Here is a 17702-nt window from a genome sequence, read left to right on the forward strand (position 1 = left end):
GTGTGAGTGTGAATGTGAGTGTATCTCTGTCAGTGTCGATGTGAGTATCTGTGTGTGTGAGTGTGAATGTGAGTGTGTCTCTGTCTGTGTCAATGTGAGTATCTGTGTGTGTGAGTGTGATGTGAGTGTGTCTCTGTGTGTGTCGATGTGAGTATCTGTGTGTGTGAGTGTGAATGTGAGTGTGTCTCTGTCTGTGTCAATGTGAGTATCTGTGTGTGTGAGTGTGAATGTGAGTGTGTCTCTGTGTCAATGTGAGTATCTGTGTGTGTGTGAGTGTGAATGTGAGTGTGTCTCTGTCTGTCTGTGTCAATGTGAGTATCTGTGTGTGTGAGTGTGAACGTGAGTGTCTCTGTCTGGGTCAATGTGAGTATCTGTGTGTGTGTGAGTGTGAATGTGAGTGTGTGTCTGTCTGTGTCGGTGTGAGTATCTGTGTGTGTGAGTGTGAATGTGAGTGTGTCTCTGTCTGTGTCAATGTGAGTATCTGTGTGTGTGAGTGTGAATGTGAGTGTGTCTCTGTGTCAATGTGAGTATCTGTGTGTGTGTGAGTGTGAATGTGAGTGTGTCTCTGTCTGTGTCGGTGTGAGTATCTGTGTGTGTGAGTGTGAATGTGAGTGTGTCTCTGTCTGTGTTGATGTGAGTATCTGTGTGTGTGAGTGTGAATGTGAGTGTATCTCTGTCAGTGTCGATGTGAGTATCTGTGTGTGTGAGTGTGAATGTGAGTGTGTCTCTGTCTGTGTCAATGTGAGTATCTGTGTGTGTGAGTGTGATGTGAGTGTGTCTCTGTGTGTGTCGATGTGAGTATCTGTGTGTGTGTGAGTGTGAATGTGAGTGTGTCTCTGTCTGTGCCGATGTGAGTATCTGTGTGTGTGTGAGTGTGAATGTGAGTGTGTCTCTGTCTGTGTCGGTGTGAGTATCTGTGTGTGTGAGTGTGAATGTGAGTGTGTCTCTGTGTGTGTCGGTGTGAGTATCTGTGTGTGTGAGTGTGAATGTGAGTGTGTCTCTGTGTGTGTGTGAGTGTGAATGTGAGTGTGTGTCTGTCTGTGTCGGTGTGAGTATCTGTGTGTGTGAGTGTGAATGTGAGTGTGTCTCTGTCTGTGTCAATGTGAGTATCTGTGTGTGTGAGTGTGAATGTGAGTGTGTCTCTGTGTCAATGTGAGTATCTGTGTGTGTGTGAGTGTGAATGTGAGTGTGTCTCTGTCTGTGTCGGTGTGAGTATCTGTGTGTGTGAGTGTGAATGTGAGTGTGTCTCTGTCTGTGTTGATGTGAGTATCTGTGTGTGTGAGTGTGAATGTGAGTGTATCTCTGTCAGTGTCGATGTGAGTATCTGTGTGTGTGAGTGTGAATGTGAGTGTGTCTCTGTCTGTGTCAATGTGAGTATCTGTGTGTGTGAGTGTGATGTGAGTGTGTCTCTGTGTGTGTCGATGTGAGTATCTGTGTGTGTGAGTGTGAATGTGAGTGTGTCTCTGTCTGTGTCAATGTGAGTATCTGTGTGTGTGAGTGTGAATGTGAGTGTGTCTCTGTCTGTGTCAATGTGAGTATCTGTGTGTGTGTGAGTGTGAATGTGAGTGTATCTCTGTCAGTGTCGATGTGAGTATCTGTGTGTGTGAGTGTGAATGTGAGTGTGTCTCTGTCTGTGTCAATGTGAGTATCTGTGTGTGTGAGTGTGATGTGAGTGTGTCTCTGTGTGTGTCGATGTGAGTATCTGTGTGTGTGAGTGTGAATGTGAGTGTGTCTCTGTCTGTGTCAATGTGAGTATCTGTGTGTGTGAGTGTGAATGTGAGTGTGTCTCTGTGTCAATGTGAGTATCTGTGTGTGTGTGAGTGTGAATGTGAGTGTGTCTCTGTCTGTCTGTGTCAATGTGAGTATCTGTGTGTGTGAGTGTGAACGTGAGTGTCTCTGTCTGGGTCAATGTGAGTATCTGTGTGTGTGTGAGTGTGAATGTGAGTGTGTGTCTGTCTGTGTCGGTGTGAGTATCTGTGTGTGTGAGTGTGAATGTGAGTGTGTCTCTGTCTGTGTCAATGTGAGTATCTGTGTGTGTGAGTGTGAATGTGAGTGTGTCTCTGTGTCAATGTGAGTATCTGTGTGTGTGTGAGTGTGAATGTGAGTGTGTCTCTGTCTGTGTCGGTGTGAGTATCTGTGTGTGTGAGTGTGAATGTGAGTGTGTCTCTGTCTGTGTTGATGTGAGTATCTGTGTGTGTGAGTGTGAATGTGAGTGTATCTCTGTCAGTGTCGATGTGAGTATCTGTGTGTGTGAGTGTGAATGTGAGTGTGTCTCTGTCTGTGTCAATGTGAGTATCTGTGTGTGTGAGTGTGATGTGAGTGTGTCTCTGTGTGTGTCGGTGTGAGTATCTGTGTGTGTGAGTGTGAATGTGAGTGTGTCTCTGTGTGTGTGTGAGTGTGAATGTGAGTGTGTCTCTGTCTGTGTCGATGTGAGTATCTGTGAGTGTGAGTGTGAATGTGAGTGTGTCTCTGTCTGTGTCGGTGTGAGTATCTGTGTTTGTGAGTGTGAATGTGAGTATGTCTCTGTCTGTGTCAATGTGAGTATCTGTGTGTGTGAGTGTGAATGTGAGTGTGTCTCTGTCTGTCTGTGTCAACGTGAGTATCTGTGTGGGTGTGAGTGTGAATGTGAGTGGGTCTCTGTCTGTGTCAATGTGAGTATCTGTGTGTGTGTGAGTGTGAATGTGAGTGTGTTTCTGTGTCGGTGTGAGTATCTGTGTGTGTGAGTGTGAATGTGAGTGTGTCTCTGTCTGTGCCAATGTGAGTATCTGTGTGTGTGTGAGTGTGAATATGAGTGTGTCTCGGTCTGTCTGTGTCGATGTGAGTATCTGTGTGTGAGTGTGAATGTGAGTGTGTCTCTGTGTCAATGTGAGTATCTGTGTGTGTGAGTGTGAATGTGAGTGTGTCTCTGTCTGTGTCGATGTGAGTATCTGTGTGTTTGTGAGTGTGAATGTGAGTGTGTCTCTGTGTCGATGTGAGTATCTGTGTGGGGGAGTGTGAATGTGAGTGTGTCTCTGTCTGTGTCGGTGTGAGTATCTGTGTGTGAGTGTGAATGTGAGTGTGTCTCTGTCTGTGTCGATGTGAGTATCTGTGTGTGTGTGAGTGTGAATGTGAGTGTGTCTCTGTCTGTGTCGATGTTAGTGTCTGTGTGTGTGAGCGTGTGAATGTGAGTGTGCCTCTGTGTCAATGTGAGTATCTGTGTGTGTGAGTGTGAATGTGAGTGTGTCTCTGTCTGTGTCGATGTGAGTATCTATGTGAGTGAGTGTGTGAATGTGAGTGTGTCTCTATGTCAATGTGAGTATCTGTGTGTGTGTGAGTGTGAATGTGAGTGAGTCTCTGTCTGTGTCGGTGTGAGTATCTGTGTGTGTGTGAGTGTGAATGTGAGTGTGTCTCTGTGTCAATGTGAGTATCTGTGTGTGTGAGTGTGAATATGAGTGTGTCTCTGACTGTGTCGATGTGGGTATCTGTGTGTGTGAGTGTGAATGTGAGTGTGTCTCTGTCTGTGTCAATGTGAGTATCTGTGTGTGTGAGTGTGAATGTGAGTGTGTCTCTGTCTGTGTTGATGTGAGTATTTGTGTGTGTGAGTGTGAATGTGAGTGTGTCTCTGTGTCGATGTAAGTATCTGTGTGTGTGAGTGTGTGAATGTGAGTGTGTCTCTGTCTGTGTCGATGTGAGTATCTGTGTGTGTGTGAGTGTGAATGTGAGTGTGTCTCTGTGTCGGTGTGAATATCTGTGAGTGTGAGTGTGAATGTGAGTGTGTCTCTGTCTGTGTCAATGTGAGTATCTGTGTGTGTGTGAGTGTGAATGTGAGTGTGTCTCTGTCTGTCTGTGTCGATGTGAGTATCTGTGTGTGAGTGTGAATGTGAGTGTGTCTCTGTCTGTCTGTGTCGATGTGAGTATCTGTGTGTGAGTGTGAATGTGGGTGTGTCTCTGTCTGTGTCGGTGTGAGTATCCGTGTGTGTGAGTGTGAATGTGAGTGTGTCTCTGTCTGTCTGTGTCAATGTGAGTGTCTGTGTGTGTGAGTGTGAATGTGAGTGTGTCTCTGTCTGTGTCAATGTGAGTATCTGTGTGTGTGAGTGTGAATGTGAGTGTGTCTCTGTCTGTCTGTGTCAATGTGAGTATCTGTGTGTGTGAGTGTGAATGTGAGTGTGTCTCTGTCTGTGTCGGTGTGAGTATCTGTGTGTGTGAGTGTGAATGTGAGTGTGTCTCTGTCTGTCTGTGTCAATGTGAGTATCTGTGTGTGTGAGTGTGAACGTGAGTGTCTCTGTCTGTGTCAATGTGAGTATCTGTGTGTGTGTGAGTGTGAATGTGAGTGTGTGTCTGTCTGTGTCGGTGTGAGTATCTGTGTGTGTGAGTGTGAATGTGAGTGTGTCTCTGACTGTGTCAATGTGAGTATCTGTGTGTGTGAGTGTGAATGTGAGTGTGTCTCTGTGTCAATGTGAGTATCTGTGTGTGTGTGAGTGTGAATGTGAGTGTGTCTCTGTCTGTGTCGGTGTGAGTATCTGTGTGTGTGAGTGTGATGTGAGTGTGTCTCTGTGTGTGTCGATGTGAGTATCTGTGTGTGTGTGAGTGTGATGTGTGTGTCTCTGTCTGTGTCGATGTGAGTATCTGTGTGTGTGTGAGTGTGAATGTGAGTGTGTCTCTGTCTGTGTCGGTGTGAGTATCTGTGTGTGTGAGTGTGAATGTGAGTGTGTCTCTCTGTGTGTGTGAGTGTGAATGTGAGTGTGTCTCGGTCTGTGTCGATGTGAGTATCTGTGAGTGTGAGTGTGAATGTGAGTGTGTCTCTGTCTGTGTCAATGTGAGTATCTGTGTGTGTGAGTGTGAATGTGAGTGTGTCTCTGTCTGTGTTGATGTGAGTATTTGTGTGTGTGAGTGTGAATGTGAGTGTGTCTCTGTGTCGATGTGAGTATCTGTGTGTGTGAGTGTGTGAATGTGAGTGTGTCTCTGTCTGTTTCGATGTGAGTATCTGTGTGTGTGTGAGTGTGAATGTGAGTGTGTCTCTGTGTCGGTGTGAATATCTGTGAGTGTGAGTGTGAATGTGAGTGTGTCTCTGTCTGTGTCAATGTGAGTATCTGTGTGTGTGTGAGTGTGAATGTGAGTGTGTCTCTGTCTGTCTGTGTCGATGTGAGTATCTGTGTGTGAGTGTGAATGTGAGTGTGTCTCTGTGTCGATGTGAGTATCTGTGTGTGTGAGTGTGAATGTGAGTGTGTCTCTGTCTGTGTCGATGTGAGTATCTGTGTGTGTGTGAGTGTGAATGTGAGTGTGTCTCTGTCTGTGTCGATGTGAGTATCTGTGTGTGTGAGTGTGTGAATGTGAGTGTGTCTCTGTGTCAATGTGAGTATCTGTGTGTGTGAGTGTGAATGTGAGTGTGTCTCTGTGTCGATGTGAGTATCTGTGTGTGTGAGTGTGAATGTGAGTGTGTCTCTGTCTGTGTCGGTGTGAGTATCTGTGTGTGTGTGAGTGTGAATGTGAGTGTGTCTCTGTGTCAATGTGAGTATCTGTGTGTGTGAGTGTGAATATGAGTGTGTCTCTGACTGTGTCGATGTGGGTATCTGTGTGTGTGAGTGTGAATGTGAGTGTGTCTCTGTCTGTGTCAATGTGAGTATCTGTGTGTGTGAGTGTGAATGTGAGTGTGTCTCTGTCTGTGTTGATGTGAGTATTTGTGTGTGTGAGTGTGAATGTGAGTGTGTCTCTGTGTCGATGTAAGTATCTGTGTGTGTGAGTGTGTGAATGTGAGTGTGTCTCTGTCTGTGTCGATGTGAGTATCTGTGTGTGTGTGAGTGTGAATGTGAGTGTGTCTCTGTGTCGGTGTGAATATCTGTGAGTGTGAGTGTGAATGTGAGTGTGTCTCTGTCTGTGTCAATGTGAGTATCTGTGTGTGTGTGAGTGTGAATGTGAGTGTGTCTCTGTCTGTCTGTGTCGATGTGAGTATCTGTGTGTGAGTGTGAATGTGAGTGTGTCTCTGTCTGTCTGTGTCGATGTGAGTATCTGTGTGTGAGTGTGAATGTGGGTGTGTCTCTGTCTGTGTCGGTGTGAGTATCCGTGTGTGTGAGTGTGAATGTGAGTGTGTCTCTGTCTGTCTGTGTCAATGTGAGTGTCTGTGTGTGTGAGTGTGAATGTGAGTGTGTCTCTGTCTGTGTCAATGTGAGTATCTGTGTGTGTGAGTGTGAATGTGAGTGTGTCTCTGTCTGTCTGTGTCAATGTGAGTATCTGTGTGTGTGAGTGTGAATGTGAGTGTGTCTCTGTCTGTGTCGGTGTGAGTATCTGTGTGTGTGAGTGTGAATGTGAGTGTGTCTCTGTCTGTCTGTGTCAATGTGAGTATCTGTGTGTGTGAGTGTGAACGTGAGTGTCTCTGTCTGTGTCAATGTGAGTATCTGTGTGTGTGTGAGTGTGAATGTGAGTGTGTGTCTGTCTGTGTCGGTGTGAGTATCTGTGTGTGTGAGTGTGAATGTGAGTGTGTCTCTGACTGTGTCAATGTGAGTATCTGTGTGTGTGAGTGTGAATGTGAGTGTGTCTCTGTGTCAATGTGAGTATCTGTGTGTGTGTGAGTGTGAATGTGAGTGTGTCTCTGTCTGTGTCGGTGTGAGTATCTGTGTGTGTGAGTGTGATGTGAGTGTGTCTCTGTGTGTGTCGATGTGAGTATCTGTGTGTGTGTGAGTGTGATGTGTGTGTCTCTGTCTGTGTCGATGTGAGTATCTGTGTGTGTGTGAGTGTGAATGTGAGTGTGTCTCTGTCTGTGTCGGTGTGAGTATCTGTGTGTGTGAGTGTGAATGTGAGTGTGTCTCTCTGTGTGTGTGAGTGTGAATGTGAGTGTGTCTCGGTCTGTGTCGATGTGAGTATCTGTGAGTGTGAGTGTGAATGTGAGTGTGTCTCTGTCTGTGTCAATGTGAGTATCTGTGTGTGTGAGTGTGAATGTGAGTGTGTCTCTGTCTGTGTTGATGTGAGTATTTGTGTGTGTGAGTGTGAATGTGAGTGTGTCTCTGTGTCGATGTGAGTATCTGTGTGTGTGAGTGTGTGAATGTGAGTGTGTCTCTGTCTGTTTCGATGTGAGTATCTGTGTGTGTGTGAGTGTGAATGTGAGTGTGTCTCTGTGTCGGTGTGAATATCTGTGAGTGTGAGTGTGAATGTGAGTGTGTCTCTGTCTGTGTCAATGTGAGTATCTGTGTGTGTGTGAGTGTGAATGTGAGTGTGTCTCTGTCTGTCTGTGTCGATGTGAGTATCTGTGTGTGAGTGTGAATGTGAGTGTGTCTCTGTGTCGATGTGAGTATCTGTGTGTGTGAGTGTGAATGTGAGTGTGTCTCTGTCTGTGTCGATGTGAGTATCTGTGTGTGTGTGAGTGTGAATGTGAGTGTGTCTCTGTCTGTGTCGATGTGAGTATCTGTGTGTGTGAGTGTGTGAATGTGAGTGTGTCTCTGTGTCAATGTGAGTATCTGTGTGTGTGAGTGTGAATGTGAGTGTGTCTCTGTGTCGATGTGAGTATCTGTGTGTGTGAGTGTGAATGTGAGTGTGTCTCTGTCTGTGTCGGTGTGAGTATCTGTGTGTGAGTGTGAATGTGAGTGTGTCTCTGTGTCGATGTGAGTATCTGTGTGTGTGTGAGTGTGAATGTGAGTGTGTCTCTGCCTGTGTCGATGTTAGTGTCTGTGTGTGTGAGCGTGTGAATGTGAGTGTGCCTCTGTGTCAATGTGAGTATCTGTGTGTGTGAGTGTGAATGTGAGTGTGTCTCTGCCTGTGTCGATGTGAGTATCTATGTGAGTGAGTGTGTGAATGTGAGTGTGTCTCTATGTCAATGTGAGTATCTGTGTGTGTGAGTGTGAATGTGAGTGTGTCTCTGTCTGTGTCGGTGTGAGTATCTGTGTGTGTGTGAGTGTGAATGTGAGTGTGTCTCTGTGTCAATGTGAGTATCTGTGTGTGTGAGTGTGAATATGAGTGTGTCTCTGACTGTGTCGATGTGGGTATCTGTGTGTGTGAGTGTGAATGTGAGTGTGTCTCTGTCTGTGTCAATGTGAGTATCTGTGTGTGTGAGTGTGAATGTGAGTGTGTCTCTGTCTGTGTTGATGTGAATATTTGTGTGTGTGAGTGTGAATGTGAGTGTGTCTCTGTGTCGATGTGAGTATCTGTGTGTGTGAGTGTGTGAATGTGAGTGTGTCTCTGTCTGTGTCGATGTGAGTATCTGTGTGTGTGTGAGTGTGAATGTGAGTGTGTCTCTGTGTCGGTGTGAATATCTGTGAGTGTGAGTGTGAATGTGAGTGTGTCTCTGTCTGTGTCAATGTGAATATCTGTGTGTGTGTGAGTGTGAATGTGAGTGTGTCTCTGTCTGTCTGTGTCGATGTGAGTATCTGTGTGTGAGTGTGAATGTGAGTGTGTCTCTGTCTGTCTGTGTCGATGTGAGTATCTGTGTGTGAGTGTGAATGTGGGTGTGTCTATGTCTGTGTCGGTGTGAGTATCCGTGTGTGTGAGTGTGAATGTGAGTGTGTCTCTGTCTGTCTGTGTCAATGTGAGTGTCTGTGTGTGTGAGTGTGAATGTGAGTGTGTCTCTGTCTGTGTCAATGTGAGTATCTGTGTGTGTGAGTGTGAATGTGAGTGTGTGTCTGTCTGTCTGTGTCAATGTGAGTATCTGTGTGTGTGAGTGTGAATGTGAGTGTGTCTCTGTCTGTGTCGGTGTGAGTATCTGTGTGTGTGAGTGTGAATGTGAGTGTGTCTCTGTCTGTCTGTGTCAATGTGAGTATCTGTGTGTGTGAGTGTGAACGTGAGTGTCTCTGTCTGTGTCAATGTGAGTATCTGTGTGTGTGTGAGTGTGAATGTGAGTGTGTGTCTGTCAGTCTGTGTCGATGTGAGTATCTGTGTGTGAGTGTGAATGTGGGTGTGTCTCTGTCTGTGTCGGTGTGAGTATCCGTGTGTGTGAGTGTGAATGTGAGTGTGTCTCTGTCTGTCTGTGTCAATGTGAGTGTCTGTGTGTGTGAGTGTGAATGTGAGTGTGTCTCTGTCTGTGTCAATGTGAGTATCTGTGTGTGTGAGTGTGAATGTGAGTGTGTCTCTGTCTGTCTGTGTCAATGTGAGTATCTGTGTGTGTGAGTGTGAATGTGAGTGTGTCTCTGTCTGTGTCGGTGTGAGTATCTGTGTGTGTGAGTGTGAATGTGAGTGTGTCTCTGTCTGTCTGTGTCAATGTGAGTATCTGTGTGTGTGAGTGTGAACGTGAGTGTCTCTGTCTGTGTCAATGTGAGTATCTGTGTGTGTGAGTGTGAATGTGAGTGTGTCTGTGTCAATGTGAGTATCTGTGTGTGTGTGAGTGTGAATGTGAGTGTGTGTCTGTCTGTGTCGGTGTGAGTATCTGTGTGTGTGAGTGTGAATGTGAGTGTGTCTCTGTCTGTGTCAATGTGAGTATCTGTGTGTGTGAGTGTGAATGTGAGTGTGTCTGTGTCAATGTGAGTATCTGTGTGTGTGTGAGTGTGAATGTGAGTGTGTCTCTGACTGTGTCGGTGTGAGTATCTGTGTGTGTGAGTGTGATGTGAGTTTGTCTCTGTGTGTGTCGATGTGAGTATCTGTGTGTGTGTGAGTGCGATGTGTGTGTCTCTGTCTGTGTCGATGTGAGTATCTGTGTGTGTGTGAGTGTGAATGTGAGTGTGTCTCTGTCTGTGTCGGTGTGAGTATCTGTGTGTGTGAGTGTGAATGTGAGTGTGTCTCTGTGTGTGTGTGAGTGTGAATGTGAGTGTGTCTCTGTCTGTGTCGATGTGAGTATCTGTGAGTGTGAGTGTGAATGTGAGTGTGTCTCTGTCTGTGTCAATGTGAGTATCTGTGTGTGTGAGTGTGAATGTGAGTGTGTCTCTGTCTGTGTTGATGTGAGTATTTGTGTGTGTGAGTGTGAATGTGAGTGTGTCTCTGTGTCGATGTGAGTATCTGTGTGTGTGAGTGTGTGAATGTGAGTGTGTCTCTGTCTGTGTCGATGTGAGTATCTGTGTGTGTGTGAGTGTGAATGTGAGTGTGTCTCTGTGTCGGTGTGAATATCTGTGAGTGTGAGTGTGAATGTGAGTGTGTCTCTGTCTGTGTCAATGTGAGTATCTGTGTGTGTGTGAGTGTGAATGTGAGTGTGTCTCTGTCTGTCTGTGTCGATGTGAGTATCTGTGTGTGAGTGTGAATGTGAGTGTGTCTCTGTGTCGATGTGAGTATCTGTGTGTGTGAGTGTGAATGTGAGTGTGTCTCTGTCTGTGTCGATGTGAGTATCTGTGTGTGTGTGAGTGTGAATGTGAGTGTGTCTCTGTGTCAATGTGAGTATCTGTGTGTGTGAGTGTGAATGTGAGTGTGTCTCTGTCTGTGTCAATGTGAGTATCTGTGTGTGTGTGAGTGTGAATGTGAGTGTGTCTCTGTCTGTGTCGATGTGAGTATCTGTGTGTGTGAGTGTGTGAATGTGAGTGTGTCTCTGTGTCAATGTGAGTATCTGTGTGTGTGAGTGTGAATGTGAGTGTGTCTCTGTCTGTGTCGATGTGAGTATCTGTGTGTGTGAGTGTGTGAATGTGAGTGTGTCTCTGTGTCAATGTGAGTATCTGTGTGTGTGAGTGTGAATGTGAGTGTGTCTCTCTCTGTGTCGGTGTGAGTATCTGTGTGTGTGTGAGTGTGAATGTGAGTGTGTCTCTGTGTCAATGTGAGTATCTGTGTGTGTGTGAGTGTGAATGTGAGTGTGTCTCTGTCTGTGTCGATGTGAGTATCTGTGTGTGTGATTGTGAATGTGAGTGTGTCTCTGTCTGTGTCAATGTGAGTATCTGTGTGTGTGAGTGTGAATGTGAGTGTGTCTCTGTCTGTGTTGATGTGAGTATCTGTATGTGTGAGTGTGAATGTGAGTGTGTCTCTGTGTCGATGTGAGTTTCTGTGAGTGTGAGTGTGTGAATGTGAGTGTGTCTCTGTGTCAATGTGAGTATCTGTGTGTGTGAGTGTGAATGTGAGTGTGTCTCTGTCTGTGTCGGTGTGAGTATCTGTGTTTGTGAGTGTGAATGTGTGTGTGTCTCTGTCTGTCTGTGTCAATGTGAGTATCTGTGTGTGTGAGTGTGAATGTGAGTGTGTCTCTGTCTGTCTGTGTCAATGTGAGTATCTGTGTGTGTGAGTGTGAATGTGAGTGTGTCTCTGTCTGTTTCGATGTGAGTATCTGTGTGAGTGAGTGTGAATGTGAGTGTGTCTCTGTCTGTGTCGATGTGAGTATCTGTGTGTGTGAGTGTGAATGTGAGTGTGTCTCTGTCAGTGTCGATGTGAGTATCTGTGTGTGTGAGTGTGAATGTGAGTGTGTCTCTGTGTCAATGTAAGTATCTGTGTGTGTGAGTGTGAATGTGAGTGTGTCTCTGTCTGTGTCGGTGTGAGTATCTGTGTGTGTGTGAGTGTGAATGTGAGTGTGTCTCTGTCTGTGTCAATGTGAGTATCTGTGTGTGTGTGAGTGTGAATGTGGGTGCGTCTCTGTCTGTCTGTGTCGATGTGAGTATCTGTGTGTGAGTGTGAATGTGAGTGTGTCTCTGTCTGTGTCAATGTGAGTATCTGTGTGTGTGAGTGTGAATGTGAGTGTGTCTCTGTCTGTGTCGATGTGAGTATCTGTGTGTGTGAGTGTGAATGTGAGTGTGTCTCTGTCTGTGCCAATGTGAGTATCTGTGTGTGTGAGTGTGAATGTGAGTGTGTCTCTGTCTGTCTGTGTCAATGTGAGTATCTGTGTGTGTGAGTGTGAATGTGAGTGTGTCTCTGTCTGTGTCGATGTGAGTATCTGTGTGTGTGTGAGTGTGAATGTGAGTGTGTCTCCGTCTGTGTCGGTGTGAGTATCTGTGTGTGAGTGTGAATGTGGGTGTGTCTCTGTCTGTGTCGGTGTGAGTATCCGTGTGTGTGAGTGTGAATGTGAGTGTGTCTCTGTCTGTCTGTGTCAATGTGAGTGTCCGTGTGTGTGAGTGTGAATGTGAGTGTGTCTCTGTCTGTGTCAATGTGAGTATCTGTGTGTGTGAGTGTGAATGTGAGTGTGTCTCTGTCTGTCTGTGTCAATGTGAGTATCTGTGTGTGTGAGTGTGAATGTGAGTGTGTCTCTGTCTGTGTCGGTGTGAGTATCTGTGTGTGTGAGTGTGAATGTGAGTGTGTCTCTGTCTGTCTGTGACAATGTGAGTATCTGTGTGTGTGAGTGTGAACGTGAGTGTCTCTGTCTGTGTCAATGTGAGTATCTGTGTGTGTGAGAGTGTGAATGTGAGTGTGTCTCTGTGTCGATGTGAGTTTCTGTGTGTGTGAGTGTGTGAATGTGAGTGTGTCTCTGTCTGTGTCGATGTGAGTATCTGTGTGTGTGTGAGTGTGAATGTGAGTGTGTCTCTGTGTCGGTGTGAATATCTGTGAGTGTGAGTGTGAATGTGAGTGTGTCTCTGTCTGTGTCAATGTGAGTATCTGTGTGTGTGTGAGTGTGAATGTGAGTGTGTCTCTGTCTGTCTGTGTCGATGTTAGTATCTGTGTGTGAGTGTGAATGTGAGTGTGTCTCTGTGTCGATGTGAGTATCTGTGTGTGTGAGTGTGAATGTGAGTGTGTCTCTGTCTGTGTCGATGTGAGTATCTGTGTGTGTGTGAGTGTGAATGTGAGTGTGTCTCTGTGTCAATGTGAGTATCTGTGTGTGTGAGTGTGAATGTGAGTGTGTCTCTGTCTGTGTCAATGTGAGTATCTGTGTGTGTGTGAGTGTGAATGTGAGTGTGTCTCTGTCTGTGTCGATGTGAGTATCTGTGTGTGTGAGTGTGTGAATGTGAGTGTGTCTCTGTGTCAATGTGAGTATCTATGTGTGTGAGTGTGAATGTGAGTGTGTCTCTGTCTGTGTCGATGTGAGTATCTGTGTGTGTGAGTGTGTGAATGTGAGTGTGTCTCTGTGTCAATGTGAGTATCTGTGTGTGTGAGTGTGAATGTGAGTGTGTCTCTCTCTGTGTCGGTGTGAGTATCTGTGTGTGTGTGAGTGTGAATGTGAGTGTGTCTCTGTGTCAATGTGAGTATCTGTGTGTGTGTGAGTGTGAATGTGAGTGTGTCTCTGTCTGTGTCGATGTGAGTATCTGTGTGTGTGATTGTGAATGTGAGTGTGTCTCTGTCTGTGTCAATGTGAGTATCTGTGTGTGTGAGTGTGAATGTGAGTGTGTCTCTGTCTGTGTTGATGTGAGTATCTGTATGTGTGAGTGTGAATGTGAGTGTGTCTCTGTGTCGATGTGAGTTTCTGTGAGTGTGAGTGTGTGAATGTGAGTGTGTCTCTGTGTCAATGTGAGTATCTGTGTGTGTGAGTGTGAATGTGAGTGTGTCTCTGTCTGTGTCGGTGTGAGTATCTGTGTTTGTGAGTGTGAATGTGTGTGTGTCTCTGTCTGTCTGTGTCAATGTGAGTATCTGTGTGTGTGAGTGTGAATGTGAGTGTGTCTCTGTCTGTCTGTGTCAATGTGAGTATCTGTGTGTGTGAGTGTGAATGTGAGTGTGTCTCTGTCTGTTTCGATGTGAGTATCTGTGTGAGTGAGTGTGAATGTGAGTGTGTCTCTGTCTGTGTCGATGTGAGTATCTGTGTGTGTGAGTGTGAATGTGAGTGTGTCTCTGTCAGTGTCGATGTGAGTATCTGTGTGTGTGAGTGTGAATGTGAGTGTGTCTCTGTGTCAATGTAAGTATCTGTGTGTGTGAGTGTGAATGTGAGTGTGTCTCTGTCTGTGTCGGTGTGAGTATCTGTGTGTGTGTGAGTGTGAATGTGAGTGTGTCTCTGTCTGTGTCAATGTGAGTATCTGTGTGTGTGTGAGTGTGAATGTGAGTGCGTCTCTGTCTGTCTGTGTCGATGTGAGTATCTGTGTGTGAGTGTGAATGTGAGTGTGTCTCTGTCTGTGTCAATGTGAGTATCTGTGTGTGTGAGTGTGAATGTGAGTGTGTCTCTGTCTGTGTCGATGTGAGTATCTGTGTGTGTGAGTGTGAATGTGAGTGTGTCTCTGTCTGTGCCAATGTGAGTATCTGTGTGTGTGAGTGTGAATGTGAGTGTGTCTCTGTCTGTCTGTGTCAATGTGAGTATCTGTGTGTGTGAGTGTGAATGTGAGTGTGTCTCTGTCTGTGTCGATGTGAGTATCTGTGTGTGTGTGAGTGTGAATGTGAGTGTGTCTCCGTCTGTGTCGGTGTGAGTATCTGTGTGTGTGTGAGTGTGAATGTGAGTGTGTCTCTGTGTCGGTGTGAGTATCTGTGTGTGTGAGTGTGAATGTGAGTGTGTCTCTGTCTGTGTCGATGTGAGTATCTGTGTGTGTGAGTGTGAATGTGAGTGTGTCTTTGTGTCGGTGTGTGTATCTGTGTGTGTGAGTGTATATGTGAGTGTGTCTCTGTCTGTCTGTGTCAATGTGAGTATCTGTGTGTGTGAGTGTGAATGTGAGTGTGTCTCTGTCTGTGTCGGTGTGAGTATCTGTGTGTGTGAGTGTGAATGTGAGTGTGTCTCTGTCTGTCTGTGACAATGTGAGTATCTGTGTGTGTGAGTGTGAACGTGAGTGTCTCTGTCTGTGTCAATGTGAGTATCTGTGTGTGTGAGAGTGTGAATGTGAGTGTGTGTCTGTCTGTGTTGGTGTGAGTATCTGTGTGTGTGAGTGTGAATGTGAGTGTGTCTCTGTCTGTGTCAATGTGAGTATCTGTGTGTGTGAGTGTGAATGTGAGTGTGTCTCTGTGTCAATGTGAGTATCTGTGTGTGTGTGAGTGTGAATGTGAGTGTGTCTCTGCCTGTGTCAGTGTGAGTATCTGTGTGTGTGAGTGTGATGTGAGTGTGTCTCTGTGTGTGTGGATGTGAGTATCTGTGTGTGTGTGAGTGTGATGTGTGTGTCTCTGTCTGTGTCGATGTGAGTATCTGTGTGTGTGTGAGTGTGAATGTGAGTGTGTCTCTGTCTGTGTCGGTGTGAGTATCTGTGTGTGTGAGTGTGAATGTGAGTGTGTCTCTGTGTGTGTGTGAGTGTGAATGTGAGTGTGTCTCTGTCTGTGTCGATGTGAGTATCTGTGAGTGTGAGTGTGAATGTGAGTGTGTCTCTGTCTGTGTCGGTGTGAGTATCTGTGTGTGTGAGTGTGAATGTGAGTGTGTCTCTGTCTGTGTCAACGTGAGTATCTGTGTGGGTGTGAGTGTGAATGTGAGTGGGTCTCTGTCTGTGTCAGTGTGAGTATCTGTGTGTGTGTGAGTCTGAATGTGAGTGAGTCTCTGTGTCGGTGTGAGTATCTGTGTGTGTGAGTGTGAATGTGAGTGTGTCTCTGTCTGTGTCGATGTGAGTATCTGTGTGTGTGTGAGTGTGAATGTGAGTGTGTTTCTGTGTCGGTGTGAGTATCTGTGTGTGTGAGTGTGAATGTGAGTGTGTCTCTGTCTGTGCCAATGTGAGTATCTGTGTGTGTGTGAGTGTGAATGTGAGTGTGTCTCTGTCTGTCTGTGTCGATGTGAGTATCTGTGTGTGAGTGTGAATGTGAGTGTGTCTCTGTGTCAATGTGAGTATCTGTGTGTGTGAGTGTGAATGTGAGTGTGTCTCTGTCTGTGTGAATGTGAGTATCTGTGTGTGTGAGTGTGAATGTGAGTGTGTCTCTGTCTGTGCCAATGTGAGTAACTGTGTGTGTGAGTGTGAATGTGAGTGTGTCTCTGTCAGTCTGTGTCAATGTGAGTATCTGTGTGTGTGAGTGTGAATGTGAGTGTGTCTCTGTCTGTGTCGATGTGAGTATCTGTGTGTGTGAGTGTGAATGTGAGTGTGTCTCTGTCTGTGTTGATGTGAGTATCTGTGTGTGTGAGTGTGAATGTGAGTGTGTCTCTGTCTGTCTGTGTCGGTGTGAGTATCTGTGTGTGTGTGAGTGTGAATGTGAGTGTGTCTCTGTGTCAATGTGAGTATCTGTGTGTGTGAGTGTGAATGTGAGGGTGTCTCTGTCTGTGTCGATGTGGGTATCTGTGTGTGTGAGTGTGAATGTGAGTGTGTCTCTGTCTGTGTCAATGTGAGTATCTGTGTGTGTGAGTGTGAATGTGAGTGTGTCTCTGTCTGTGTTGATGTGAGTATCTGTGTGTGTGAGTGTGAAAGTGAGTGTGTCTCTGTGTCGATGTGAGTATCTGTGTGTGTGAGTGTGTGAATGTGAGTGTGTCTCTGTCTGTGTCGATGTGAGTATCTGTGTGTGTGTGAGTGTGAATGTGAGTGTGTCTCTGTGTCGGTGTGAGTATCTGTGTGTGTGAGTGTGAATGTGAGTGTGTCTCTGTCTGTGTTAATGTGAGTATCTGTGTGTGTGTGAGTGTGAATGTGAGTGCGTCTCTGTCTGTCTGTGTCGATGTGAGTGTCTGTGTGTGAGTGTAAATGTGAGTGTGTCTCTGTGTCAATGTGAGTATCTGTGTGTGTGAGTGTGAATGTGAGTGTGTCTCTGTCTGTGTCGATGTGAGTATCTGTGTGTGTGAGTGTGAATGTGAGTGTGTCTCTGTCTGTGCCAATGTGAGTATCTGTGTGTGTGAGTGTGAATGTGAGTGTGTCTCTGTCTGTCTGTGTCAATGTGAGTATCTGTGTGTGTGAGTGTTAATGTGAGTGTGTCTCTGTCTGTGTCGATGTGAGTATCTGTGTGTGTGTGAGTGTGAATGTGAGTGTGTCTCTGTTTGTGTCGGTGTGAGTATCTGTGTGTGAGTGTGAATGTGGGTGTGTCTCTGTCTGTGTCGGTGTGAGTATCCGTGTGTGTGAGTGTGAATGTGAGTGTGTCTCTGTCTGTCTGTGTCAATGTGAGTGTCTGTGTGTGTGAGTGTGAATGTGAGTGTGTCTCTGCCTGTGTCGATGTGAGTATCTGTGTGTGTGAGTGTGAATGTGAGTGTGTCTCTGTCTGTCTGTGTCAATGTGAGTATCTGTGTGTGTGAGTGTGAATGTGAGTGTGTCTCTGTCTGTGTCGGTGTGAGTATCTGTGTGTGTGAGTGTGAATGTGAGTGTGTCTCTGTCTGTCTGTGTCAATGTGAGTATCTGTGTGTGTGAGTGTGAACGTGAGTGTCTCTGTCTGTGTCGATGTGAGTATCTGTGTGTGTGTGAGTGTGAATGTGAGTGTGTCTCTGTCTGTGTCGGTGTGAGTATCTGTGTGTGTGAGTGTGAATGTGAGTGTGTCTCTGTGTGTGTGAGTGTGAATGTGAGTGTGTCTCTGTCTGTGTCGATGTGAGTATCTGTGAGTGTGAGTGTGAATGTGAGTGTGTCTCTGTCTGTGTCAATGTGAGTATCTGTGTGTGTGAGTGTGAATGTGAGTGTGTCTCTGTCTGTGTTGATGTGAGTATTTGTGTGTGTGAGTGTGAATGTGAGTGTGTCTCTGTGTGTGTGTGAGTGTGAATGTGAGTGTGTCTCTGTCTGTGTCGGTGTGAATATCTGTGTGTGTGAGTGTGAATGTGAGTGTGTCTCTGTGTGTGTGTGAGTGTGAATGTGAGTGTGTCTCTGTGTCGATGTGAGTATCTGTGTGCGTGAGTGTGTGAATGTGAGTGTGTCTCTGTCTGTGTCGATGTGAGTATCTGTGTGTGTGTGAGTGTGAATGTGAGTGTGTCTCTGTGTCGGTGTGAATATCTGTGAGTGTGAGTGTGAATGTGAGTGTGTCTCTGTCTGTGTCAATGTGAGTATCTGTGTGTGTGTGAGTGTGAATGTGAGTGTGTCTCTGTCTGTCTGTGTCGATGTGAGTATCTGTGTGTGAGTGTGAATGTGAGTGTGTGTCTGTGTCGATGTGAGTATCTGTGTGTGTGAGTGTGAATGTGAGTGTGTCTC

This window comes from Chiloscyllium punctatum, chromosome 28 (genome assembly GCF_047496795.1).
Source record: "Chiloscyllium punctatum isolate Juve2018m chromosome 28, sChiPun1.3, whole genome shotgun sequence".
Lineage (NCBI taxonomy): Eukaryota > Metazoa > Chordata > Chondrichthyes > Orectolobiformes > Hemiscylliidae > Chiloscyllium > Chiloscyllium punctatum.